Below are 27429 nucleotides of genomic sequence, written 5' to 3'. Positions count from 1 at the left end.
ACCAGTACAAAAATGTATGCATTCACTACTTATCGTAAGTCGATCCGGATAAAAGCGTTGCGTAAATGTTTCAGAGCTGATCTCAGAGAACCTGAGGACATGCTTCCAGATAATCAATGCCTTTGTCTACCTGTCTGCTGCTGAGGGCCTGTGCAGATCCTTCTGTGATCTACTCAAAGATATCACCAACAAGGGACAGGTCCAAATGCAGAAGGTAGTGTGTGTCTGTGCTAGAGTTATCATTTTCAGCCCGAACCCTACGTAGCCCGATGGTGTTATACCGGGCCAAACCTAAAATTCTATTAATTGATTCAGGCTAGTTGGGTTTCAGGCTTGCCGCGCTGTGTTAAGAAGCAAAAAATATGATCTGGACATATTATAGTACTGCTATCATTCAGCAGCAGCAGCAGCACCAGGATTCCAATATTGGCTGGGCCAGAGAAACTTGTGGCCATGCTTAAACGTATTTTTCTGAGGTTTTTTCGGATAATTGTGATACATATCGACTGGAGTGCAAAAGGGAGAATGATGATCCACGAGCCCACGACAGGCAGCACATCTCAGAATCAGGAGAAGCACATATTCCAATGTCATTAGTTAACGCTGATACATCCTATCATAATACACCCTATGACTTCTCAGGCTGCTAATGTGCCTTGCTTGGACCTTGTAAACTATCAAAAGTAGAACGATAACTGATCAAAATGTTTTCCTTATCAGGTATAGTCTTATTGCAGTTATTTTGGAATGAAACACGGATTCAAAACAATGGGCTTTTGAGTGATTATTCATATGATGGATGTTTGGCAGAAAATCGAGTTATTTATTGTTCAATTATTCAAGGTTCCCTTTATTTCCTTTTCTAAGTAAAATGCTTTATTGTTTTTAAAGGCATGAATGACTCGTATGCTGTGTGATGACACAAATGAATGAATGAATTAATTAATGAATGTCTGAATTAATGTCTGAATGAATTAATGATTGATTGAGATACATTGAAGTAGGCCTAAGTGATGTTTGACAGCTATAACACGACACACTCTCACAGCGCAATGGTGGATAGATAGATTATACAAGGCTACTTGCCTACAAGGCCTAATAATAAAAAGTTATACTTATTATTATTATGTTAATATTAAGAATAATAATAGTAAAAAATAATAAGAACAACAAAAAGAACACCTGACTAACTTTTTCAGTTGGTGGCATTGACTAACCTTTTCCGTTGGTGGCACTAACTTTTTCAGTTGGTGGCACTGACTAACATTTTCAGTTGGTGGCACTAACTTTTTCAGTTGGTGGCACTGACTAAAATTTTCAGTTGATGGCACTAACTTTTTCAGTTGGTGGCACTGACTAACATTTTCAGTTGGTGGCCCTAACTTTTTCAGTTGGTGGCACTGACTAACATTTTCAGTTGATGGCACTAACTTTTTCAGTTGGTGGCACTGACTAACATTTTCAGTTGATGGCACTAACTTTTTCAGTTGGTGGCACTGACTAACATTTTCAGTTGGTGGCCCTAACTTTTTCAGTTGGTGGCACTGACTAACATTTTCAGTTGATGGCACTAACTTTTTCAGTTGGTGGCACTGACTAACATTTTCAGTTGATGGCACTAACTTTTTCAGTTGGTGGCACTGACTAACATTTTCAGTTGATGGCACTAACTTTTTCAGTTGGTGGCACTGACTAACATTTTCAGTTGGTGGCCCTAACTTTTTTCAATAAATACTGTAAGTTGTTTCATCTAACATGTCGAAGCAGGAATGCATGATTCAAGGGCTCCAGAATTTTCTGAATTTTGTTGTTCAATAAAGATGAATTTGCCTACATCTTTATGTGCACTAAATCCATAGGATAATTTATTTTGGGGCTAATTCACCACATCAGGAAGTGAAAACTCATAACACATTAGCTAGATATCCAAAATACTAAATATAATACCCTCTGCTAGTAGTCATGTATTAATCTTACAGTACATTTAATGTCCTAAAAAAAACTTTGCAGTTGCAGCTTTGCAGTTGTAGCCTGCTATCTTATGCATTCGCAATGGTATCTTAAAGCCACATAAAATATCTTGGTTGTAAAATAGTTGCTTTTAAGCTCAATATTACGAGATGAGAAATAAAAACACAGAAAGCTGAGAACAACAGTAGTTGGTCCAAAGCTGTGTATTTCCCACAACTGGATTTTGAAATGTTATACAATCAGAAGCATTTGAGAGAGATTGGCTCTCTCATCACAGCAGCAGGCCCCAGCGAAACAGGCCAAGGGGCTGGGCAGACGCTTTCATTACAGGAATCATGAGGATAATGCACCATACTGTTTGACCAAATCCTGGTTTAAACTTTTTCTGAGGTGCACCATAATACATTTTCAGCTCGCACTGATGCGACAAATTAAAAATGTAACTCGCACAGCTAAGTCAAAGGGTTGCAAAATGTGACTAAATGGTCACCATCTGGAGCCCTGCCCCTTTACATAGAACCCTGTATTAGATTCAAAAGTTAGTTTTTTTGACTTTTTGGAACAATGTAAACACCACTAAACAAATGAAGAGATTCCAGCATTTTCTAACAACATTAAGTTGTAAAGTTACACCAGCATAGCAAAAATACAGTCAATCCTCTCTTCCCCAGTACAGTCATCCCTCTCTTCCCCAGTACAGTCATCCCTCTCTTTACCAGTACAGGCATCCCTCTCTTCACCAGTACAGGCATCCCTCTCTTCCCCAGTACAGTCATCCCTCTCTTCCCCAGTACAGCCATCCCTCTCTTCCCCAGTACAGCCATCCCTCTCTTCCTCAATATAGTCATCCCTCTCTTCCACAGTACAGTCATCCCTCTCTTCCCACTCTACAGTCATCCCTCTCTTCACCAGTACAGCCATCCCTCTCTTCCTCAATATAGTCATCCCTCTCTTCCACAGTACAGTCATCCCTCTCTTCCCACTCTACAGTTATCCCTCTCTTCACCAGTACAGCCATCCCTCTCTTCCACAGTACAGTCATCCCTCTCTTCACCAGTACAGGCATCCCTCTCTTCCCCAGTACAGTCATCCCTCTCTTCACAAGTACAATCACCCCTCTCTTCCCCAGTACAGCCATCCCTCTCTTCCTCAATATAGTCATCCCTCTCTTCCACAGTACAGTCATCCCTCTCTTCCACAGTACAGTCATCCCTCTCTTCCACAGTACAGTACTGATCAAAGAGGAGGGAATAACAAGGATGTGTGTTATTTGTTACTGCATCACTGTCCTCCAAGACTTTTCTGAATTTCCTCTTCACTTCAGTTTGTTGTTCAATTCATGCACCTTGGAGAGTGAGGTAGTGACAGTGTTCCCTTCCCTATACATGCAGTCATACAAATGTAATTGTTTAATATAGGCTGGTACCATTGCCTTTAGTTTCACACATCAAAGCACATTTATATGCATGTGTGTTGGCTGCTGGGTCTACAGTGTCTTCAGAAAGTATTCATTTTGTTGTGTTACAGCCTGAATTCAAAATGGATTAAATATATTATTTTTTTCACACATCTACACACAATACCCCATAATGACAAAGTTATCATTTTTTTTAAATACATTTTGTTGTTGGGGTACGCCCACAACATTTCCAACAAGAAAAGGTGCTTTTTAACATACCTAATTAAAATAAATTGGAAGGAATTTTAGGTCATATTTCATTGAAATCTGGAAACACTGGGCAGTTACTTTAAGTTTACAAAAATAAAATTGGTTCTGCAATGTTGAAAATCCAATAACAAGGTGTGGTATTTGTATTTATTATGGATCCTCGTTAGCTAATACCAAGACAATAGCTACTCTTCCTGGGGTTCTAAACACATTAAGGCACATCACAAAAAAACACAACAATATTAAAATCTATGTTTGTGTAGAGTGTGTGTGCTAGCGTGTGTGTGAGTATGTGTGTGTGTGCCTGTGTGTGTGTCTGTCTTCACAGTCCGCGTTGTTCCATAAGGTGTAGTTGTATCTTTAAAAAAAAAAATCTGATTTTACTGCTTGCATGAGTTACTTGATGTGGAATAGAGTTCCATGTAGTCATGGCTCTGTGTAGTACTGTGCGTTTTCCATAGTCTGTTCTGGACTTGGGGACTGTGAATAGACCCCTGGTGGAATGTCTTGTGGGGTATGCATGGGTGTCTAAGCTCTGTGCTAGTCGTTTGAACAGCTTGGTGCTTTCAACATGTCAATACCGCTCACAAAGACAAGTAGTGATGCAGTCAATCTCTCCTCTACTTTGAGCCAGGAGAGATTGACATGCATGTCATTGATGTTAGCTATCTGTGTACATTTAAGGGCCAGCCGTTCTGCTCTGTTCTGGGAAAACTGTAATTTGCTTATGTCCCTCTTTGTGGCACTTGACCATATGACTGGGCAGTAGTCCAGGTACAACAAAACTAGGGCCTATAGAACTAGTTTTGTTGATAGGAATGTCAAGAAAGCAGAGTAACACTTTATTATGGACAGACCTCTCCCCATCTTAGCTACTGAGTGGACAGCTTGATGAAAGCCAGTCAATATTTAAGTCACCCAGAAAATATACCTCTCTGTTGATATCACATACATTATCAAGCATTTCACACATATTATCCAGTGTGGTGACCAAAAGGTTTTTTCAATTTTTACTTATTTTAGAAGAAGTAGGGAATTATTATTTTTTTTGCAACTGTATGTAGACACTGGTATGGTGCTGGAGATAATGAATATGAGGTTGAAAAGTGGAGGAATTGCCCTTTAATGAGAGTGAGAACAGGAGGGTTATCAAATGCTCTCGCTTGCTGTGTACCATATGGGTCTGTGCATCAGCCAGGCTCTAGCTGGGTGTAACGTTCCTCTCTGAACTGCAGTCATGTTTTGGATGCCAAATGGCTTGTAGTTACCCAGTCAGTCAGCCAGCCAGCCTGATGCACCTAGTCAGTAGTCATCCAGCAGGGCAGACCAGATGTTGACAGGCCTGAGTGAGGAGGAGGCCAGGGGATCCTATTTTCCCTAACCCTAAACCTAACTCTATCTCTAACCCTAACCTTAACCCAAAAACCTAACCTTAACCCTAATGCTAAACCTAACCCTAGCTCCTTACCGTAACCCTAAAACTAACCCTAGCTCCTAACCCTAACCCTAAACCTAATTCTAACCCTAACCCTAATTCTAACCTTAACCCTAACCCCCCTAGAAATAAAATGTGACCTTGTGGGGACCAACACAATGTCCCCAGTTGGTCAAATGTTTGTTTGTTTGCTATTCTTGTGGGGACTTCTGGTCCCCACAAGTATAGTTAAACACATCCATACACACACACACAAACACAAACACACAATTATACAACGAGTGGGTCTCGTCCTGGATGCTGATAGGTTAAAACCGCATTCCAGCCGATGTCTATTCCACAAGTTACCAGCAGCTAAATCTATGATGTTAAAATGCCTATTTACTCTGTTCCATCTGACTGCACAATCCACTGTCTCATCAGCTCAGCCAGGCACTTTATAAACTTGATCTCCGCTATAAAAAGCATCTTGACATTATCTCCCATTTCTTTTAGAGTAGCATTTGGTTTTTCAAATAAACAAGCCCAGGTAAAAACTTAAAGTAGTCTTCTGAAAACCTAACCCTGGGATAGAGTTGTATTTTTCAGTGGGACTATTACACAAATTGTAATGCCAAAGACACACCAGAATGGCATTCCAATAGGTGTTGAGTATATTGCGTAGATCTGTAGGGAAAAAATCTAATGTAATTCCATTTTAAGGCAGCAAATTGTGAAGACGGTGCAAGGGGTGTGTAGACTTTCACTAGTGATTGTATATATTGCCACACTTCTTCACATGGTTCTGTGACTTGTCGAACGAACAAATTATCTGACTACATTTATACAATTGTACTAAAACTTCCTGTTTCCATCACAGCTGTTGTGATTTTAAAAAATACGGTTTGACTTTACTCGTTTAAAAACTGTGGAAGGAAACTTGGTTTGTAACTGTGATATGTGATTGCCTCACCTTCATATGTATTTGGAAAGTGTTTAATTTGGCTCTATACTCCACCACTTTATGTATCTTGTACCCCGATTTCAGGAAGTCATAAGTATTTGGACAAATTCACTTATAGTGTATTAAAGTTGTCAAAAGATTATTGTTTGGTCCCATATTCCTTGCACGCAATGACTACATCAAGATTGTGAGTTTGTAGAGTCACAAATCTATCTTAGAGCCCCCAAAACTCTAGGGTCCGCCCTGCACATATTCAACTTATTAGCCTTGTTACAAGCTTTGGTTTTTCCATTTATGTTTTGAGTTGGACTTTAGTACGTATGGCACGTTAGTACGTAGGGTGCACCGATTGGCGTTACCTCATTAGTCAGTATGTGTTACACCTGTGCTTTTTGTCCATCTCGTTAGTAGGAAGGGGTTTCACCTGTGCTGGCACAGGTGCTATTTAAGAGTGGCTGGCCTAGTGCTTCAGTTGTCTTGAGAGATGTGGAGGGTCAACACCTTTAGTTGGCTCGCCCTATTTTGATTTCTAGACAAACAATCCTTTATCTGATCTTCCCTGTTTTCAGATTTGCTCCACTTTGTGGTTTGCTTCCTGTCTTTCAGTTTGGTGTGGGTTTTTCTTTTGTTTACCTCTTCTTTGGCAAATTTAGTGGGCGCTCATGGTGGGTGTCTTTTTAGGTTCCAGTTGTTGTTGCTAGTCAACTTTCAGTGGACACCCCCACGAGTGTCTTTCAGAAACCCTCCTAAAACCCCACCTGTTCTGTTTTGGTTGTTGGTCAGTGACTCGTTGTTAGTGCCCCCTTCTGTTTGAGTGACATTTTTTGTTTTCTTCCTGGGGAACATAACAGCCTTATGAACATAGCAACTTTGGTAACACTTTACTTGACACCAAGTCATAACACATTATGACATGGTCATAACCATGTCATAATATGTCATAACAGCTGACATAACATGTCATAACCTGTCATAATATGGTCATAACACTGTCATGACCCATATATTTACACCTGTTGTGACATGTATTGTGTTATTTTATGGCTGGTTATGACACCTACAAAATAGTGTCAAGACCCACATTTATTAAAACATTTTTTCCCTGCCAAGATGTTTCCTTTCATTTGGAAGTTGTAGTGAACTCTTTACAGTCATGTTTTTTTCCCATCATGTTTTAAATAACTTGCCAAAAATACACTATGACGTTGTCATGAAGCATTATGACCATCCTGTGTCACTTTACTTGGACTTAGATAATACACTTTATGACACTGTCAAGAAGCATTATGGCCATCATAATCATATAAGTCAGATAGGCCTATCACATACAGGCCCTTATGTCAGTCATCAGTCAAAAAGACGGTGTCTTCTCCTGCTCCTGAAATCTGCCCCTGCATTCATCCCAGTCATCAGCAACAGAGCATTAGGGTAGATGCATGTCTGACATCAATGTGTGAATAATTACAATGATAATTTAATATGGTACATTTCAGAAAATGTTATATAACATAAACAAGAAGGCTATGGTGTAATGGAATGTTTTAAGTTGTGTGGTAGGTTTTGACATTCTAATGTAGGTGTCATGACCAACCATAAAATAACTACTGTGGTTGGTTTTGTGGGGTTTGACATTCTCATGTAGGTGTCATAACCAGCCATAAAATAACACAAAATATATGTCAACAGGTCTAAATATATGTGTCATGGCAGTGACATGGTTTGACTGTGTCACAATGTGTTATTACGCTGGGTGTCAAGTAAAGTGTTACCGAAACTTGTTTGCAGTTTCTGTGCTTCAAAGGTAAAATGTACTACATCTTTAACACTGGTAATCCGAATGTGTTGTTAGGTGTCAAGTTATATGGCTATGATTTGATTGTTTGAAGTGTAATTGTATGATTGTTTTAAGATTCTAAAAATATATTGTTTACCTTTTTTATATTTCTTAATAAATAATGTAGATTTGTTCAGCCCACGGACCACCACTCAGATTATATTTTGGCCACCAAACCCAAAAGTTTCAGCACTCCAGTTTAAGATTAATGCATTAACTATAAATAGCTCTGGGTAAGAGCATCTGCTAAATGACCAAAATCTAAGCAATCAGGATGTTTTCCCCACCCCTCCACTCTGTTGATTGCATCAATAAGCATCATCACATAGTCTACCCAGATATTGTCATCATGTTTCACATTGATCTTTCTCAACGTCACCGTCTTTCTCAACGTCTATGTAGAGCCACTTACTGAGTAGCTAATCCGTTCATACAATAACCTGGGCCACGTCCCATTTTTGCACCATTTTCCCTATGGGCCATGGACAAATCAAAACTACTGCACTATGTAGGGAATATGGTGCCTGATTCTCTTCCCAACAGCCAAATTGACAGAATAAGGTTTTTCAGATGGTGGCACCAGCCCATGATTTGGTCGCACCAATTTCTTTCTGCAGCATCACACAATAGAAAACATTTTTTATCACCTTATAAAGTAATTCACTGTAATAGACTACTGAGATGGTAGGCTATTCAAGAAATGTGTTGTTTCATCTATCATGTCCAAGCAGGAATGCATGATTCAAGATATTTTTATGTGCAACCTTATCCAGTGTTTGTCATGACGGAATAGAAAAGGTTAACTTTGATTTTATACAAGTAAAGACTAAAACAATCTAACTTGTTACATGGAATGTGCACAGGCTCCATGACGGGGGAAAAAGCATATGGTTCTTGAACACTTAAGGAGATTGTCAGCAGATGTGGTTTTCCTGCAAGAGTTACATTTCAAAAAAGGAGAAATTGAATATTTAAAGAGGAGCTGGGTTGGAGAGGCCTATGCTGCCACCTACTGTAGTAACAGCAGAGGTGTAGGCATCCTGATAAATAAGAATACACCCTTTTCCCTTATATCCCAACACACGGACCAAGAAGGACGTTTTCCAATGTTGAATTGTACCTTACATGGTGAAAAATACACATTGATTTCATTGTGCATCCCACCAGGGGCAAATCTGTTGTTTTTAGATAGAATTCAAGCTATATTAGATCAAATCCCAACAGGAACTATTATTTTAGCAGGCGACCTAAATCATACATTAGATAAGATTGACAGACGTAGCAATAAAAAAGTACAATTAAAGGAACTTCCAAAGAGGCTGAAAAATGTCATCTCTGCAAATAATTTACAGGACAATTGGAGATTACTATTCCCAACGACAAAAGACTACTCTATTTTTTTTCTATTTTTTCTAAAAAAATGTACTCAACAATTTACTGGGTTCAGAAATCCATGTCATAGTGATATCAGATAATTCTCCATTATCATGATGAATTACACCAACAGAAAATACACTTAGCGACAGAATATGGAGAATGAACAGAGCTCATCTACATGACCTGAAATTTATTTAATGTGTTAATGAAAAAATTAAAACCATTACCATTAGAAATGTAGACATTACATTTTTTACATTTACGTCATTAGGCAGACGCTCTTATCCAGAGCGACTTACAAATTGGTGCATTCACCTTATAGCCAGTGGGATATCCACTTTACAATGTTCTTTTTTTTTTTGGGGGGGGGGGGGGGGGTAGAAGGATACTTTATCCTATCCCAGGTATTCCTTAAAGAGGTGGGGTTTCAAATGTCTCCAGAAGGTGGTGAGTGACTCCGCTGTCCTGGCGTCGTGAGGGAGCTTGTTCCACCATTGGGGTGCCAGAGCAGCGAACAGTTTTGACTGGGCTGAGCGGGAACTATGCTTCCGCAGAGGAAGGGGAGCCAGCAGGCCAGAGGTGGATGAACGCAATGCCCTCGTTTGGGTGTAGGGACTGATCAGAGCCTGAAGGTACGGAGGTGCCGTTCCCCTCACAGCTCCATAGGCAAGCACCATGGTCTTGTAACAGATGCGAGCTTCAACTGGAAGCCAGTGGAGTGTGCGGAGGAGCGGGGTGACGTGAGAGAACTTGGGAAGGTTGAACACCAGATGGGCTGCGGCATTCTGGATGAGTTGTAGGGGTTTAATGGCACAGGCAGGGAGCCCAGCCAACAGCGAGTTGCAGTAATCCAGACGGGAGATGACAAGTGCCTGGATTAGGACCTGTGCCGCTTCCTGTGTAAGGCAGGGTCGTACTCTCCGAATGTTGTAGAGCATGAACCTACAAGATCGTGTCACCGTCTTGATGTTAGCGGAGAACGACAGGGTGTTGTCCAGGGTCACGCCAAGGCTCTTCGCACTCTGGGAGGAGGACACAACGGAGTTGTCAACCGTGATGGCGAGATCATGGAACGGGCAGTCCTTCCCCGGGAGGAAGAGCAGCTCCGTCTTGCCAAGGTTCAGCTTGAGGTGGTGATCCGTCATCCATACTGATATGTCTGCCAGACATGCAGAGATGCGATTCGCCACCTGGTTATCAGAAGGGGGAAAGGAGAAGATTAGTTGTGTATCGTCAGCGTAGCAATGATAGGAGAGGCCATGTGAGGATATGACAGAGCCAAGTGACTTGGTGTAAAGCGAGAATAGGAGAGGGCCTAGAACTGAGCCCTGGGGGACACCAGTGGTGAGAGCACGTGGTGCGGAGACAGCTTCTCGCCACGCCACTTGGTAGGAGCGACCGGTCAGGTAGGATGCAATCCAAGAGTGAGCCGCGCCGGAGATGCCCAGCTCGGAGAGGGTGGAGAGGAGGATCTGATGTTTCACAGTATCAAAGGCAGCAGACAGGTCTAGAAGGACAAGAGCAGAGGAGAGAGAGTTAGCTTTAGCAGTGCGGAGAGCCTCCGTGACACAGAGAAGAGCAGTCTCAGTTGAATGACCAGTCTTGAAACCTGACTGGTTTGGATCAAGAAGGTCATTCTGAGAGCGATAGTAAGAGAGTTGGCTAAAGACGGCACGCTCAATAGTTTTGGAAAGAAAATAAAGAAGGGATACTGGTCTGTAGTTGTTGACATCAGAGGGATCGAGTGTTGTTTTTTTGAGAAGGGGTGCAACTCTCGCTCTCTTGAAGACGGAAGGGACATAGCCAGCGGTCAAGGATGAGTTGATCAGCGAGGTGAGGTAGGGGAGAAGGTCACCGGAGATGGTCTGGAGAAGAGAGGAGGGGATAGGGTCAAGCGGGCAGGTTGTTCGGCGGCCTGCAGTCACAAGTCGCAAGATTTTATCTGGAGAGAGAGGGGAGAAAGAAGTCAAAGCATAGGGTAGGGCAGTGTTAGCAGGACCAGCAGTGTCATTTGACTTAACAAACGAGGATCGGATGTCGTCAACCTTCTTTTTAAAGTGGTTGACGAAGTCATCCACAGAGAGGGAGGAGGGGGGGGGGGGGGGAGGATTCAGCAGGGAGGAGAATGTGGCAAATAGCTTCCTAGGGTTAGAGGCAGATGCTTGGAATTTAGAGTGGTAGAAAGTGGCCTTAGCAGCAGAAACAGATGAAGAAAATGTAGAGAGGAGGGAGTGAAAAGATGCCAGGTCCGCAGGGAGTCTAGTTTTCTTCCATTTCCGCTCAGCTGCCCGGAGCTCTGTTCTGTGAGCTCGCAATGAGTCATCCCCTGGAGGGGAGGACCGAGCCGGCCGGGAGGATAGGGGACATAGAGAGTCAAAGGATGCAGAAAGGGAGGAGAGGAGGGTTGAGGAGGCAGAATCAGGAGATTGGAGGGAGAAGGCTTGAGCAGAGGGAAGAGATGATAGGATGGAAGAGGAGAGATTAGCGGGAGAGAGAGAGCGAAGGTTGTGGCGGCGCATTACCATCTGTGTAGGGGCAGAGTGAGTAGTGTTGGAGGAGAGCGAAAGAGAAAAGGATACAAAGTAGTGGTCGGAGACATGGAGGGGAGTTGCAGTGAGATTAGTAGAAGAACAGCATCTAGTAAAGATGAGGTCATGCGTATTGCCGTGTCTTGTGAGTAGGGGGGGACGGTGAGAGGGTGAGGTCAAAAGAGGAGAGGAGTGGAAAGAAGGAGGCAGAGAGAAATGAGTCAAATGTAGACGTAGGGAGGTTGAAATCCCCCAGAACTGTGAGGGGTGAGCCATCCTCAGGACAGGAACTTATCAAGGCGTCAAGCTCATTGATGAACTCTCCAAGGGAACCTGGAGGGCGATAGATGACAAGGATATTAAGCTTAAATGGGCTAGTGACTGTGACAGCATGGAATTCAAATGAGGAGATAGACAGATGGGTTAGTGGAAAAATTGAGAATGTCCACTTGGGAGAGATGAGGATTCCTGTGCCACCACCCCGCTGACCAGATGCTCTCGGGGTATGCGAGAACACATGGTCAGACGAGGAGAGAGCAGTAGGAGTAGCAGTGTTTTCAGTGGTAATCCATGTTTCCGTCAGCGCCAAGAAGTCGAGGGACTGGAGGGTAGCATAGGCTGGGATGAACTCTGCCTTGTTGGCAGCAGAACGGCAGTTCCAGAGGCTGCCTGAGACCTGGAACTCCAGGTGGGTGGTGCGTGCAGGGACCACCAGGTTAGAGAGGCAGCAGCCACGCGGTGTGAGGCGTTTGTGTAGCCTGTGCGGAGAGGAGAGAACAGGGATAGGCAGAGGCATAGTTGACAGGCTGCAGCAAATGGCTACAATAATGCAGAGGAGATCGGAATGAAATGAACTAAACATCTGGGAAAGGAGAGAGCAGGGCCTCCCTCACCACAACTCCCAAATATAACTCTCCCAACTTCCACCTCAGAAACTATAATTGTTTCACTGAAACACCCGAATATATCTCTCCCAACTTCCACTTTAGAAATTATAATTGTTGTAAACTACAGCGGTTCAATGTTTCTAGGAATAGACTCTAACTTACTTTATTCAGCTAGCTAACTTGGTACAGTATTCTTCCATGAAAACCGCCCAGGGCACCGTATCCTATGACGCCATAGCTAACTAGCATGCTAGCATCCAATAACACACGGTTTAGCACCGATACTTGGTTACAACAAACTACCAATAGTGTGTTAACACACTAAACAGATAATTTGTGTCCGTGTCTAGTTCCTTTCATAACGCAGCAATAATTTAACGTTGGCTAGCTAGCACAAAGTCAGTCATGCTAGCTACACAAGTGGACTACACATCTCGAATGTTCAGAAAGGGAAGTTTTATGTTGCAAAATTCTCATTGACTAAAATTATATTGTATTTAGCTGCTACAGTACTGCTAGCTGGTAGTGTTGGCTAGCTAGCAATGGCTGTGGTGTTGACTTTGTTTGAAAAACGGCGTCGCTGCGAACAAATGTAGCTGGCTAGCTAACCTCGATAGTTTCTCTATACTACACCTTTATCTTTGATACAAATACAACTATGTAGCTAGCTAACCTTTATCTTTGATACAAATACAACTATGTAGCTAGCTAACATTACACTAATCAAATCGTTCCATTGTAATGTAATGTGTCATATTACCTGCGGAGCGAAGTACAGGATGACTACTCACATAGAGGACAGATAAAAGCTGACCCCCGATATAATGTGGGATGCTTTTAAGGCGTACATTAGGGGAATGGTAATCTCATACTGTGCAAAAGTTAAATCTGAGTTAGAAATTAAAATTAAATAAAAAGCCCATAAAAAAGCTTTACAGGGTAAAGAAGAAAATACAATTTCTGAACTTAAGCAGGAATAAGGTATTTTACTTTTGATGAGAGCCAACAACTACAGGTTAAACTCAAATAAAGCATACTACTTAATGGAAAATAAACCTGGTATCTCGCAGCCTCACAAAAATGAATACATGCCAAACCAGTTGTGATTTTAAAAGATAAAGATACAAATGTGTTATATAGAAACAGCAATGCGATTAATGCCAATTTTAAAAGCTTCTATGAAAATCTATATAAATCAGAATTAAACAACAGCTACAGCTTTCTTAGACTCAACAACCCTGAAGCAATGTTTTTTTTTTTTTTTTTCATTTAGCAGACACTCTTATCCAGAGCGACTTACAGTTAGTAAGTGCAAAAATGTATTTGATTTATTTTTGTTGTTATTATGTTGTTTTTTCATACTGGCCCCCCGTGGGAATCAAACCCATAACCCTGGCATTACAAACACCATGCTCTATCAACATCCCTGCCAGCCATTCCCTCCCCTACCCTAATTGTGCGCCACACCATGGGTCTCCCAGTCGCAGCCAGCTACGACAGAGCCTGGATTCAAACCAGGATCTCTAGTGGCACAGCTAGCACTGCGATGCAGTGTCTTAGACCACTGCGCCACTCGGGAGAGTACTATCAGCAGACAAAAAATAATCACCATGAAGACAGATCACCCAAAAAGAAATATTAGATACTATTAAAACATTTGTGCTGATAAAAACACCAGGAATGGACGGCTTTCCCATAATATTTTATTTAACATTTTGGGACAAAGTCGCACCCCTATTTACACAAATGACAACACACGTCACTCAAGTTTGTGCTTCCTAGTTTCATGTATTAAACAGTTATTTCAGTTATATTAAAACCAGGAGTCCCCTGCTGATTACAGATCCATAAGTCTATTAAATTGTGACAATAACAAAATAACAAAGCTCATAAGCAATAGAATGGCAAAAATCTTACCATCTTGATACATATCAATGAAACAGGGTTTATTAAAAATATAAAATTTACACACAAATACAGGAACATGTTTCAGTTCAATACAATACGCTAAAAACAAGATTTTGATTTATTAATAATGGCTGTTGATGCCAAAAAGGCTTTCGACCCTCTTGAATGGTCTTTTCTATTCAAAACTTTGGAAGCTTTCAACTTTTCAGCAGAAATAATACATGTAATAAAAATATACACAAATAATACATGATCTGATTAAATTGCTTTAGAAAGGGGCATAAGACTGGGATATCCTCTCTCCCCCCTCCCATTTGCACTGACAATTGAACCGCTTGCAGAAGGAATTAGACATGACCCAAATGTAACAGGTATCAGTATTGGTAAACTTGAATATAAACCAAACTTATTTGCACATGATCTCCTGATATACAGTGCATTCAGAAAGTATTTAGACCCCTTGACTTTTTCCACATTTTGTTACGTTACAGCCTTATTCTAAAATGGATTAACCTCTACTGGATCGGTGTCCCATAAACAGGACAGTTGTTGCTCATTATGCATAATGTGACTACAATTACATTGTAAACAACAGCCAATTTTCCGGGACATAAACGTGTCTTATATGGGCAGAAAGCTTAAATTATTGTTCATCTAACTGCAGTGTCCAATTTACAGTAGCTATTACAGCAAAAAAAGACCATGCTATTGTTTGAGGATAGTGCACAACAATAAAACACTTTTATCACCGCGACAGGTTGTCACACCCTGGCTCTGGGGACTCTATATGTTGAGCCAGGGTGTGTAAGTTCTATGTGTTTTTGTTCTATGGTGTATTCTATGGGTGCTATTTCTATGTTGGCCAGAGTGGCTCCCAATCAGAGGCAACGAGTGTCAGCTGTTGCTGGTTGTCTCTGATTGGGAGCCATATTTAAACTGTCTGTTTTCCCTTTGTGTTTGTGGGATCTTGTTCCGTTTGGTTTGTTCTGTTTCGGTTGTGTTATACCGAGGACGTCACGTTTTCGTTTTGTTGTTTTGTTCGTGCATTCATTAAATAAATAAATATGTTTGCAACTAACGCTGCGCATTGGTCTACTCTCTACGACGATCGTGACAGAAGATCCCACCATACCAGGACCAAGCAGCGTGTCCAGGAGCAGGCAGCCTGGACGTGGGAGCAGATCTTGGACGGGCAGGGGTCCTGGACCTGGGAGGAAATGCAGGCCGGGATGGATCGCCGGCCATGGAAGGAGACGGTAGAGGCGCGACGGAGAGAGGAGCAACGGCGTAATCAGTGTCGTCGTCGGATGGACGAGAGGCAACCCCAAAACATTTTTAGGGGGGGGCACAGGGCATGGACGACGGGGCTGACGGAGGCAGACAAGGGGCGAATTCAGAAGGCCACCAGGTTACGGGAGCCATTGGTGAGAAGAGGGAAGGAAGATGTAGAGGCGCGGCGAGAGGTACTGAGGTGTATTGCCAGTCCGGTCTGGCCCGTTCCTGATCCCCGTTTAAGGCCAGTGGTGTGTGTTCCCAGTACGGTCCGGCCTGTTCCTGCCCCTCGCACCAAGTGTACGGTGCGCGTCGCCAGCCCGGCCCGGCCTGTTCCTGCTTCTCGCACCAAGTGTACGGTGCGCGTCGCCAGCCCGGCCCGGCCTGTTCCTGCCCCTCTCACCAAGTGTACGGTGCGCGTCGCCAGCCCGGCCCGGCCTGTTCCTGCCCCTCGCACCAAGTGTACGGTGCGCGTCGCCAGCCCAGCCCGGCATGTTCCTGCCACTCGCACCAAGTCTACAGTGCGCGTCGCCAGCCCGGCCCGGCCTGTTCCTGCCACTCGCACCAAGGTTACGGTGCGCGTCGCCAGCCCGGCCCGGCCTGTTCCTGCCACTCGCACCAAGCCTACGGTGCGCGTCGCCAGCCCGGCCCGGCCTGTTCCTGCCACTCGCACCAAGCCTACGGTGCGCGTCGCCAGCCCGGCCTGGCCTGTTCCTGCCACTCGCACCAAGCCTACGGTGCGCGTCGCCAGCCCAGCCCGGCCTGTTCCTGCTACTCGCACCAAGCCTACTGTGCGCGTCGCCAGCCCGGCCCGGCCTGTTCCTGCCACTCGCACCAAACCTACGGTGCGCGTCGCCAGCCCGGCCCGGCCTGTTCCTGCCACTCGCACCAAACCTACGGTGCGCGTCGCCAGCCCGGCCCGGCCTGTTCCTGCTACTCGCACCAAGCCAGGGGTGCGAGACGTCAGCCTGGTAAGGCCCGTTGCTGCTCCACGCACCAAGCCAGGGGTGCGAGTCGTCAGCCCGGTAAGGCCCGTTCCGGCTCCACGCACCAAGCCAGGGGTGCGCATCGTCAGCCCGGTCCGACCCGTTGCTGCTCCACGCACCAAGCCAGGGGTGCGAGTCGTCAGCCCGGTAAGGCCCGTTCCGGCTCCACGCACCAAGCCAGGGGTGCGCATCATCAGCCCGGTAAGGCCCGTTCCGGCTCCACGCACTAAGCCAGGGGTGCGCATCGTCAGCCCGGTCCAGCCCGTTGCTGCTCCACGCACCAAGCCAGGGGTGCGCATCGTCAGCCCGGTCCGGCCCGTAGCTGCTCCACGCACCAAGCCAGGGGTGCGCATCGTCAGCCCGGTCCGGCCCGTTCCTGCTCCACGCACCAAGCGTAGGGGTGTGCGTCGTCAGTCCGGCGCAACCCGTGCCTGGGTCACCGGTGCCTGGTCAGGTACCGGTCAGCTGCTCCACACCGGAGCTGAAGCTATCCGCTCCTACGATGTCCAGTTCAGCTCCAGCCAGCGGGGCCAGACCGGACCAGGGGCGCTACGGGGGGATTATTAGAGGGTGGTGGTCTAGCCCGGAGCCGGAACCGCCTCCGAGGAGGAATGCCCACCCAGCCCTCCCCTGGTTTGTTGTTGTTCAGGCGCGGTCGCAGTCCGCGCCTTTGGGGGGGGGGGGGGTACTGTCACACCCTGGCTCTGGGGACTCTATATGTTGAGCCAGGGTGTGTAAGTTCTATGTGTTTTTGTTCTATGGTGTATTCTATGGGTGCTATTTCTATGTTGGCCAGAGTGGCTCCCAATCAGAGGCAACGAGTGTCAGCTGTTGCTGGTTGTCTCTGATTGGGAGCCATATTTAAACTGTCTGTTTTCCCTTTGTGTTTGTGGGATCTTGTTCCGTTTGGTTTGTTCTGTTTCGGTTGTGTTATACCGAGGACGTCACGTTTTCGTTTTGTTGTTTTGTTCGTGCATTCATTAAATAAATAAATATGTTTGCAACTAACGCTGCGCATTGGTCTACTCTCTGCGACGATCGTGACACAGGTTTGATACATTCACATCTGAAGGTAAATAATATATTTACATTCAGTAATCTTGCTCTGATTTGTCATCTTGAGGGTCCCAGAGATAAAGTGTAGAATAGTTGTTTGATAAAATCCATTTTTATATCCTAACACAATCCATGTTGTATACAGCTTGTGTCATGAAATCTGACTCATTCAACTTTCAACAAAACAATCGATGTAATAAGAAACGCTAAACCTGCTTTTACCCAGTTAAGACACTCAAGAATACAACCAAACTGCTTCATCATTCTACATTAGGTATTTCCCCCCCCAAAAAACGATTTTAGTATATGAGGCAATGACCTCATTACGCACCAATGAGACAGGCAGTGTTCACTTGATTGACTGTATCTTGGTCCAATGACCACCTATCGTTCTGAAACATAGCTAGCTAGATAGCCAATGAGCTGGGCTTTACATGAGTATGTGAAGGTCCTTTGTCCGACAAACAGGCATTTTGTAAGAGATGTGCGCATTATGGTTAGTTCCTTATATGAATCGGACATGGCGCGTGCTAGTTTACATTACGCATTGGTTAGTTCTGTTCTACAAACTTTAGGAGGAGAAGCAATAACGTATTTTAGTAGAAAACCAACTGAGAATGTTAAAGCTAAATCGACCATCAAGTATTCACATTTGGATGAGACGTTTTGAGAAATTGACCGGGAGAGGGACACAGAAGGAATTGAGGAAGGATAAGGTAATGTTACTTTTTCCTTCTCCTGCTAATGTAGTATTTAAAATGGTGGCATATTCATTTGATATAGCTCTTTGATTTCTCTCTCTCTCATTTATATTTATACAGTTGAAGTCGGAAGTTTACATACACCTTAGCCAAATACATTTAATTTCAGTTTTTCACAATTCCTGACATTTAATCCTAGTAAAAAGGGCGGCAGGTAGCTTAGTGGTTAAGAGCGTTGTGCCAGTAACCGAAACGTTGCTGGTTCTAATTCCTGAGCTGACTAGGTGAAAAATCTGTCGATGTGCCCTTGAGCAAGGCACTTAACCCTGATTGCTCCTGTAAGTCGCTCTGGATAAGATTGTCTGCTAAATGACTAAAATGTAAAAATTCACTGTCTTAGGTCAGTTAGGATCACCACTATATTTTAAGAATGTGAAATGTCAGAATAATAGTAGAGAAAATGATTTATTTCAGCTTTTATTTATTTCATCACAATCCCAGTGGGTCAGAGGTTTACATACACTCAATTAGTATTTCGTAGCATTGGCTTTAAATTGTTTAACTTGGGTCAAACGTTTCAGGTAGCATTCCACAAGCTTCCCACAATAAATTGGGTGAATTTTGACGCATTCCTCCTGAAAGAGCAGGAGTAACTGAGTCAGGTTTGGAGGCCTCCTTGCTCGCACACACTTTTTCAGTTCTGCCCACAAATGTTCTATAGGATTGAGGTCAGGGCTTTATGATGGCCACTCCAATACCTTGACTTTGTTGTCCTTAAGCCATTTTGCCACAACTTTGGAAATATGCTTGGGGTCATTGTCCATTTGGAAGACCCATTTGCGACCAAGCTTTAACTTCCTGACTTATGTCTTAAGATGTTGCTTGAATATATCCACATAATTTTCCTTCCTCATGATGCCATTTATTTTGTGAAGTGCACCAGTCCCTCCTGTAGCAATACACCCCCACAGCATGATGCTGCCACCCCCGTGCTTCACTGTTGGGATTGTGTTCTTCGGCTTGCAAGCCGACCCCCTTTTTCCTCCAAACATAACGATGGTAATTATTGCCAAACAATTATATTTTTGTTTCATCAGACCAGAGGACATTTCTCCAAAAAGTATGATCTTTGTTCCCATGTGCAGTTGCAAACCATAGTCTGGTTTTTTATGGCAGTTTTGAAGCAGTGGCTTCTTCCTTGCTCAGCAGCCTTTTAGGTTATGTCGATATAGGACTCGTTTTACTGTGGATATAGATACTTTTGTACCTGTTTCCTCCAGCATCTTCACAAGGTCCTTTGCTGTTGTTCTGGGATTGATTTTCACTTTTCGTACCAAAGTACGTTCATCTCTAGGAGACAGAACGCGTCTCCTTCCTGAGCGTTATGACGGCTCCGTGGTCCCATGGTGTTTATACTTGCGCACTATTGTTTGTACAGATGAACGTGGTACCTTCAGGCATTTGGAAATTGCTCCCAAGGATGAACCAGACTTGTGGAGGTCTACCATTTTTTTCCTGCGGTTTTGGCTGATTTCTTTTGATTTTCCCATGATGTCAAGCAAAGAGCCACTGAGTATGAAGGTAGGACTTGAAATACATCCACAGGTACACCTCCAATTGACTCAAATTATGTCAATTAGCCTATCAGAAGCTTCTAAAGCCATGACATCATTTTCTGAAATTTTCCAAGCAGTTTAAAGGCACAGTCAACTTAGTTTATGTAAACTTCTCACCCACTGGAATTGTGATACAGTGAATTATAAGTGAAATAATCAGTCTGTAAACAATTGTTGGAAGAATTACTTGTGTCATGCACAAAGTAGATGTCCTAACCGACTTGCCAAAACTATAGTTTGTTAACAAGAAATTTGTGGAGTGGTTGAAAAAAAGTTTTAATGACTCCATCCTAAGTGTATGTAAACTTCCGACTTCAACTGTATATATATATACAGTGAGGGAAAAAAGTATTTGATCCCCTGCTGATTTTGTATGTTTGCCCACTGACAAAGAAATGATCAGTCTATAATTTTAATGGTAGGTTTATTTGAACAGTTAGAGACAGAATAACAAAAAAAAAATCCAGAAAAACGCATGTTAAAAATGTTATAAATTGATTTGCATTTTAATGAGGGAAATAAGTATTTGACCCCCTCTCAATCAGAAAGATTTCTGGCTCCCAGGTGTGTTTTATACAGGTAACGAGCTGAGATTAGGAGCACACTCTTAAAGGGAGTGCTCCTAATCTCAGCTTGTTACCTGTATAAAAGACACCTGTCCACAGAAGCAATCAATCAATCAGATTCCAAACTCTCCACCATGGCCAAGACCAAAGAGCTCTCCAAGGATGTCAGGGACAAGATTGTAGACCTACACAAAGCTGGAATGGGCTACAAGACCATCGGCAAGCAGCTTGGTGAGAAGGTGACAACAGTTGGTGCGATTATTCGCAAATGGAAGAAACACAAAAGAACTGTCAATCTCCCTCGGCTTGGGGCTCCATGCAAGATCTCACCTCGTGGAGTTGCAATGATCATGAGAACGGTGAGTAATTAGCCCAGAACTACACGGGAGGATCTTGTTAATGATCTCAAGGCAGCTGGGACCATAGTCACCAAGAAAATAATTGGTAACACACTACGCTGTGAAGGACTGAAATCCTGCAGCGCACGCAATGTCCCCCTGCTCAAGAAAGCACATATACAGGGCCGTCTGAAGTTTGCCAATGAACATCGGAATGATTCAGAGGAGAACTGGGTGAAAGTGTTGTGGTCAGATGAGACCAAAATCAAGCTCTTTGGCATCAACTCAACTCGCCATGTCTGGAGGAGGAGGAATGATGCCTATGACCCCAAGAACACCATTCCCACCGTCAAACATGGAGGTGAAAACATTATGCTTTGGGGGTGTTTTTCTGCTAAGGGGACAGTACAACTTCACCGCATCAAAGGGACGATGGACGGGGCCATGTACTGTCAAATCGTGGGTGAGAACCTCCTTTCTTCAGCCAGGGCATTGAAAATGGGTCGTCGATGGGTATTCCAGCATGACAATGACCCAAAACACATGGCCAAGGCAACAAAGGAGTGGCTCAAGAAGAAGCACATTAAGGTCCTGGAGTGGCCTAGCCAGTCTCCAGACCTTAATCCCATAGAAAATCTGTGGAGGGAGCTGAAGGTTCAAATTGCCAAACGACAGCCTCGAAACCTTAATGACTTGGAGAAGATCTGCAAAGAGGAGTGGGACAAAATCCCTCCTGAGATGTGTGCAAACCTGGTGGCCAACTACAAGAAACGTCTGACCTCTGTGATTGCCAACAAGGGTTTCGCCACCAAGTACTAAGTCATGTTTTTGCAGAGGGGTCAAATACTTATTTCCCTCATTAAAATGCAAATCAATTTATAACATTTTTGACATGCGTTTTTCTGGATTTTTTTTTTTGTTATTCTGTCTCTCACTGTTCAAATAAACATACCATTAAAATTATAGACTGATCATGTCTTTGTCAGTGGGCAAACGTACAAAATCAGCAGGTGATCAAATACTTTTTTCCCTCACTGTATATATATATATATATATATATATATATATATATATATATATATATATATATATATATATATATATATATACAGTGGGGAGAACAAGTATTTGATACACTGCCGATTTTGCAGGTTTTCCTACTTACAAAGCATGTAGAGGTCTGTCATTTTTATCATAGGTACACTTCAACTTTGAGAGACAGAATCTAAAACAAAAATCCAGAAAATCACATTGTATGATTTTTAAGTAATTAATTTGCATTTTATTGCATGACATAAGTATTTGATCACCTACCAACTAGTAAGAATTCCGTCTCTCACAGACCTGTTAGTTTTTCTTTAAGAAGCCCTCCTGTTCTCCACTCATTACCTGTATTAACTGCACCTGTTTGAACTCGTTACCTGTATAAAAGACACCTGTCCACACACTCAATCAAACAGACTCCAACCTCTCCACAATGGCCAAGACCAGAGAGCTGTGTAAGGACATCAGGGATAAAATTGTAGACCTGCACAAGGCTGGGATGGGCTACAGGACAATAGGCAAGCAGCTTGGTGAGAAGGCAACAACTGTTGGCGCAATTATTAGAAAATGGAAGAAGTTCAAGATGACGGTCAATCACCCTCGGTCTGGGGCTCCATGCAAGATCTCACCTCGTGGGGCATCAATGATCATGAGGAAGGTGAGGGATCAGCCCAGAACTACACGGCAGGACCTGGTCAATGACCTGAAGAGAGCTGGGACCACAGTCTCAAAGAAAACCATTAGTAACACACTATGCCATCATGGATTAAAATCCTGCAGTGCACGCAAGGTCCCCCTGCTCAAGACAGCGCATGTCCAGGCCCGTCTGAAGTTTGCCAATGATCCTCTGGATGATCCAGAGGAGGAATGGGAAAAGGTAATGTGGTCTGATGAGACAAAAATAGAGCTTTTTGGTCTAAACTCCACTCGCCGTGTTTGGAGGAAGAAGAAGGATGAGTACAACCCCAAGAACACCATCCCAACGTGAAGCATGGAGGTGGAAACATCATTCTTTGGGGATGCTTTTCTGCAAAGGGGACAGGACGACTGCACCGTATTGAGGGGAGGATGGATGGGGCCATGTATCGCGAGATCTTGGCCAACAACCTCCTTCCCTCAGTAAGAGCATTGAAGATGGCTCGTGGCTGGGTCTTCCAGCATGACAACGACCTGAAACACACAGCCAGTGCAACTAAGGAGTGGCTCCGTAAGAAGCATCTCAAGGTCCTGGAGTGGCCTAACCAGTCTCCAGACCTGAACCCAATAGAAAATCTTTGGAGGGAGCTGAAAGTCCGTATTGCCCAGCGACGGCCCCGAAACCTGATGGATCTGGAGAAGGTCTGTATGGAGGAGTGGGCCAAAATCCCTGCTGCAGTGTGTGCAAACCTGGTCAAGACCTACAGGAAACATATGATCTCTGTAATTGCAAACAAAGGTTTCTGTACCAAATATTAAGTTCTGCTTTTCTGATGTATCAAATACTTATGTCATGCAATAAAATGCAAATTAATTACTTAATCATACTATGTGATTTTCTGGATTTTTGTTTTAGATTCCGTCTCTCACATTTGAAGTGTACCTATGATAAAAATTACAGACCTCTACATGCTTTGTAAGTAGGACAACCTGCAAAATCGGCAGTGTATCAAATAGTTGTTCTCCTCACTGTATATACATACACACACACACACACACACACACACACACACACACACACACTCATTCAAGGGTTTTTCTTACTTTTTACTATTTGTTACATTGTAGAATAACAGTGAAGACATCAAAACTATGAAATAACACATATGGAATCATGTAGTAACCAAAGAAGTGTTAAACAAATAAAAATATATTTTATGTTTGAGATTCTTCAAATAGCCACCCTTTGCCTTGATGATGGCTTTGTACACTCTTGGCATTCTCTCAACCACTTCACCTGGAATGTTTCTCCAATAGTATTGAAGGAGTTCCCACATATGCTGAGCACTTGTTGGCTGCTTTTCTCTGCCATTCGACTCATCCCAAACCATCTGAATTGGGTTGAGGTCAGGGGATGTGGAGGCCAGGTCATCTGATGCAGCACTCCATCACTCTCCTTCTTGGTAAAATAGCCCTTACACAGTCTGGAGGTGTGTTGGGTCATTGTCCTGTTGAAAAACAAATTATAGTCCCACTAAGCCCAAACCAGATAGGATGGCATATGGCTGCAGAATGCTGTGGTAGCCATGCTGGTTAAGTGTGCCTTGAATTCTAAATAAATCACAGACAGTGTCACCAGCAAAGCACCCCCACACCATAACACCTCCTCCTCCATGCTTTACGGTGGGAACTACACATGCGGACATCATCCGTTCACCCACACAGCGTCTCACAAAGACACGACAGGTGGACCCAAAAATCTCAAGTTCGGACTCCAGACCAAAGGACAAATTTCCACCGGTCTAATGTCCATTGCTCGTGTTTCTCTTCCCAAGCAGGTCTCTTCTTCTTATTGGTGTCCTTTAGTAGTGGTTTCTTTGCAGCAATTCGACCATGAAGGCCTGATTCACACAGTCCCCTCTGAACAGTTAATGTTGAGATGTGTCTGTTACTTGAACTCTGAAGCATTTATTTGGGCTGCAATTTCTGAGGCTGGTAACTCTAATGAACTTATCCTCTGCAGCAGGGTCTTCCATTCCTGTGGCGGTCCTCACGAGAGCCAGTTTCATCATAGCGCTTGATGGTTTTTGCGACTGCTCTTGAAGAAACTTTCAAAGTTCTTGAAATGTTCCGTATTGACTGACCTTCATGTCTTAAAGTAACGATGGACTGTTGTTTCTCTTTGCTTATTTGAGCTGTTCTTGAAATAATATGGACTTGGTCTTTTACCAAATAGGGCTATCTTCTGTAAACCATCCCTACCTTGTCACAACACAACTGATTGGCTCAAACGCATTAAGAAAGAAAGAAATTCCACAAAATAACTTTTAAGAAGGCACACATTTTAATTGAAATGCATTCCAGGTGACTACTTCATGAAGCTGGTTGAGAGAATGCCAAGAGTGTGCAAAGCTGTCATCAAGGCAAAGGGTGGCTAATTGAAGAATCTCAAATATAAAATATATTTCGATTTGTTTAACACTTTTTTGGTTACTACATGATTCCATGTGTTATTTCATAGCTTTGATGTCTTCACTATTATTTTACAATATAAAAATAAAGAAAAATCCTTGAATGAATAGTTGTGTCCAAATTTTTGACTGGTAGCGTAAAAATTCAGACCCTTTACTCAGTACTCTGTTGAAGCACCTTTTGCAGCGATTACAGCATCAAGTCTTCTTTGGTATGACGCTACACACTTGGCACACCTGTATTTGAGGAGTTTCTCCCATTCTTCTCTGCAGATCCTCTCAAGCTCTGTCAGGTTGGATGGGGAGCGTCGCTGCACAGCTATTTTCAGGTCTCTCCAGAGATGTTAGATCGGGTTCAAGTCCGGGCTCTGGCTGGACCACTAAAGGACATTCAGAGACTTGTCTCGAAGCCACTCCTGAGTTGTCTTGGCTGTGTGCTTAGGGTTGTTGTCCTGTTGGAAGTTGAACCTTCACCCCAGTCTGAGGTCCTGAGCGCTCTGGAACATTGCTCTGTTCATCTTTCCCTTGATCCTGACTAGTGTCCCAGTCCATGCCGCTGAAAAACATCCCCACAGCATGATGCTGCCACCCCCTTGCTTCACCGTAGGGATGGTGCCAGGTTTCCTCCAGACATGACGCTTGGCATTCAGGCCAAAGAGTTCAATATTGGTTTCATCAGAGCAGAACATCTTGTTTCTCATGGTCTGAGAGTCCTTTAGTTGCCTTTTGGCAAATTACAGGCGAGCTGTCATGTGCATTTTATTGAGGAGTGGCTTCCGTCTGGCCACTCTAACATAAAGGCCTGATTGGTGGAGTGCTGCAGAGATGGTTGTCCTTCTGGAACGTTTTCCCATCCCCACAGAGGAACTATGGAGCTCTGTCAGAGTGACCATCGGGTTCTTGGTCACCACCATGACCAAGGCCCTTCTCCCTCGATTGCTCAGTTTGGCCGGGCGGCAAGCTCTAGGAAGAGTCTTGGTGGTTCCAAACTTCTTCCATTTAAGAATGATGGAGGCCGCTGTGTTCTTGGGGACCTTCAATACTGCAGAAATGTTTTGGTACCCTTCCCTAGATCTGTGCCCCGACACAATCCTGTCTGGGAGCTCTATGTACAATTCCTTCAACCTTGTGGCTTGGTTATAGACAAGTGTGTGCATTTCCAAATCATGTCCAATCAATTGAATTTACCACAGGTCGAGTCCAATCAAGTTGTAGAAACATCTCAAGTATGATCAATGGAAACAGGATGCACCTGAGCTCAATTGCGAGTCTCATAGCAAAGGGTCTGAATAATAATGTAAATAAGGTATTTTTGTTTTTTTATTTGTAATAAATTAGCAAACATTTCTAAAAACCCGTTTTTGCTCATTGTCATTATGGGGTATTGTGTGTAGATTGATGAGGAAAAAATTTAATTTAATCAATTTTAGAATAAGCCTATAACGTAACAAAATGTGAAAAAAGTCAAGGGGTCTGAATACTTTCCGAATGCAATGTATATCTCTGTCAAAATCAAATCAAATGTTATTTGTCACATGCGCCGAATACAACAGGTGTAGACCTTACCTTCCCCCTTACTTACAAGCCCTTAACCAACAATGCAATTTTAAGAAAGAATACCCCTCAAAAATACAAAAAAAAACATTCAATAAAAAAATTATAAGAAATAAAAGTAACAAATAATTAAAGAGCAGCAGTAAAATAACAATAGCGAGACTATATACAGGGGGTCCCGGTACCGAGTCAATCTCCCTCTCCATCTGTCTTTTATGAGAGCTCAGCTGTAACTGATAGGTTGACTTGACCATCTGATGTCTCCATGGCGCTCTGCCAGAACCTTCCATAGGAACCTGCCATCCTCCAGCCTTCTCTCTCTCTCGCTCTCTTTCACTCTGTGTTCTTGTTATGTCCTTCCCTGTCAAATACAGATGCCTGTACAAGGACTGAATTGAATGACAGGATAAGCTATTTAGCCACTTTAGGTCACTGTATGTCATACAATAATCTAACTTTGACTGGTCTGTTCTGAAATCTCTCAAGATTTTACGCCATATACTGTATTTACTCACTGTGACAGTATGTACATCTTCTAGTCTATTCCCATTGGTCTCTGTTGTATGTAGTGAAACAAACCCCTGTCGTTATATCATGTTTTTGTCATTAACCCCTTTCCTCCCTGTGTGTGTGTGTC

General features: G+C 43.3%; 1 pseudogene across 1 annotated transcript in view; it reads left to right on the top strand.

Annotated features, from left to right (window-relative positions):
* Window positions 1-27429, top strand: part of LOC311144391 (importin-11-like) — a 305649-nt pseudogene that overhangs the window by 178375 nt on the left and 99845 nt on the right. The gene's annotated exons all lie outside the window — the stretch shown is intronic.

The sequence above is a fragment of the Coregonus lavaretus genome, assembly GCF_964263955.1.
Source record: "Coregonus lavaretus genome assembly, chromosome: 17".
Taxonomy (NCBI): domain Eukaryota; kingdom Metazoa; phylum Chordata; class Actinopteri; order Salmoniformes; family Salmonidae; genus Coregonus; species Coregonus lavaretus.
The sequence above is the reverse complement of the archived record's forward strand: the minus strand, read 5'-3'. Positions and strand labels throughout refer to the sequence as shown.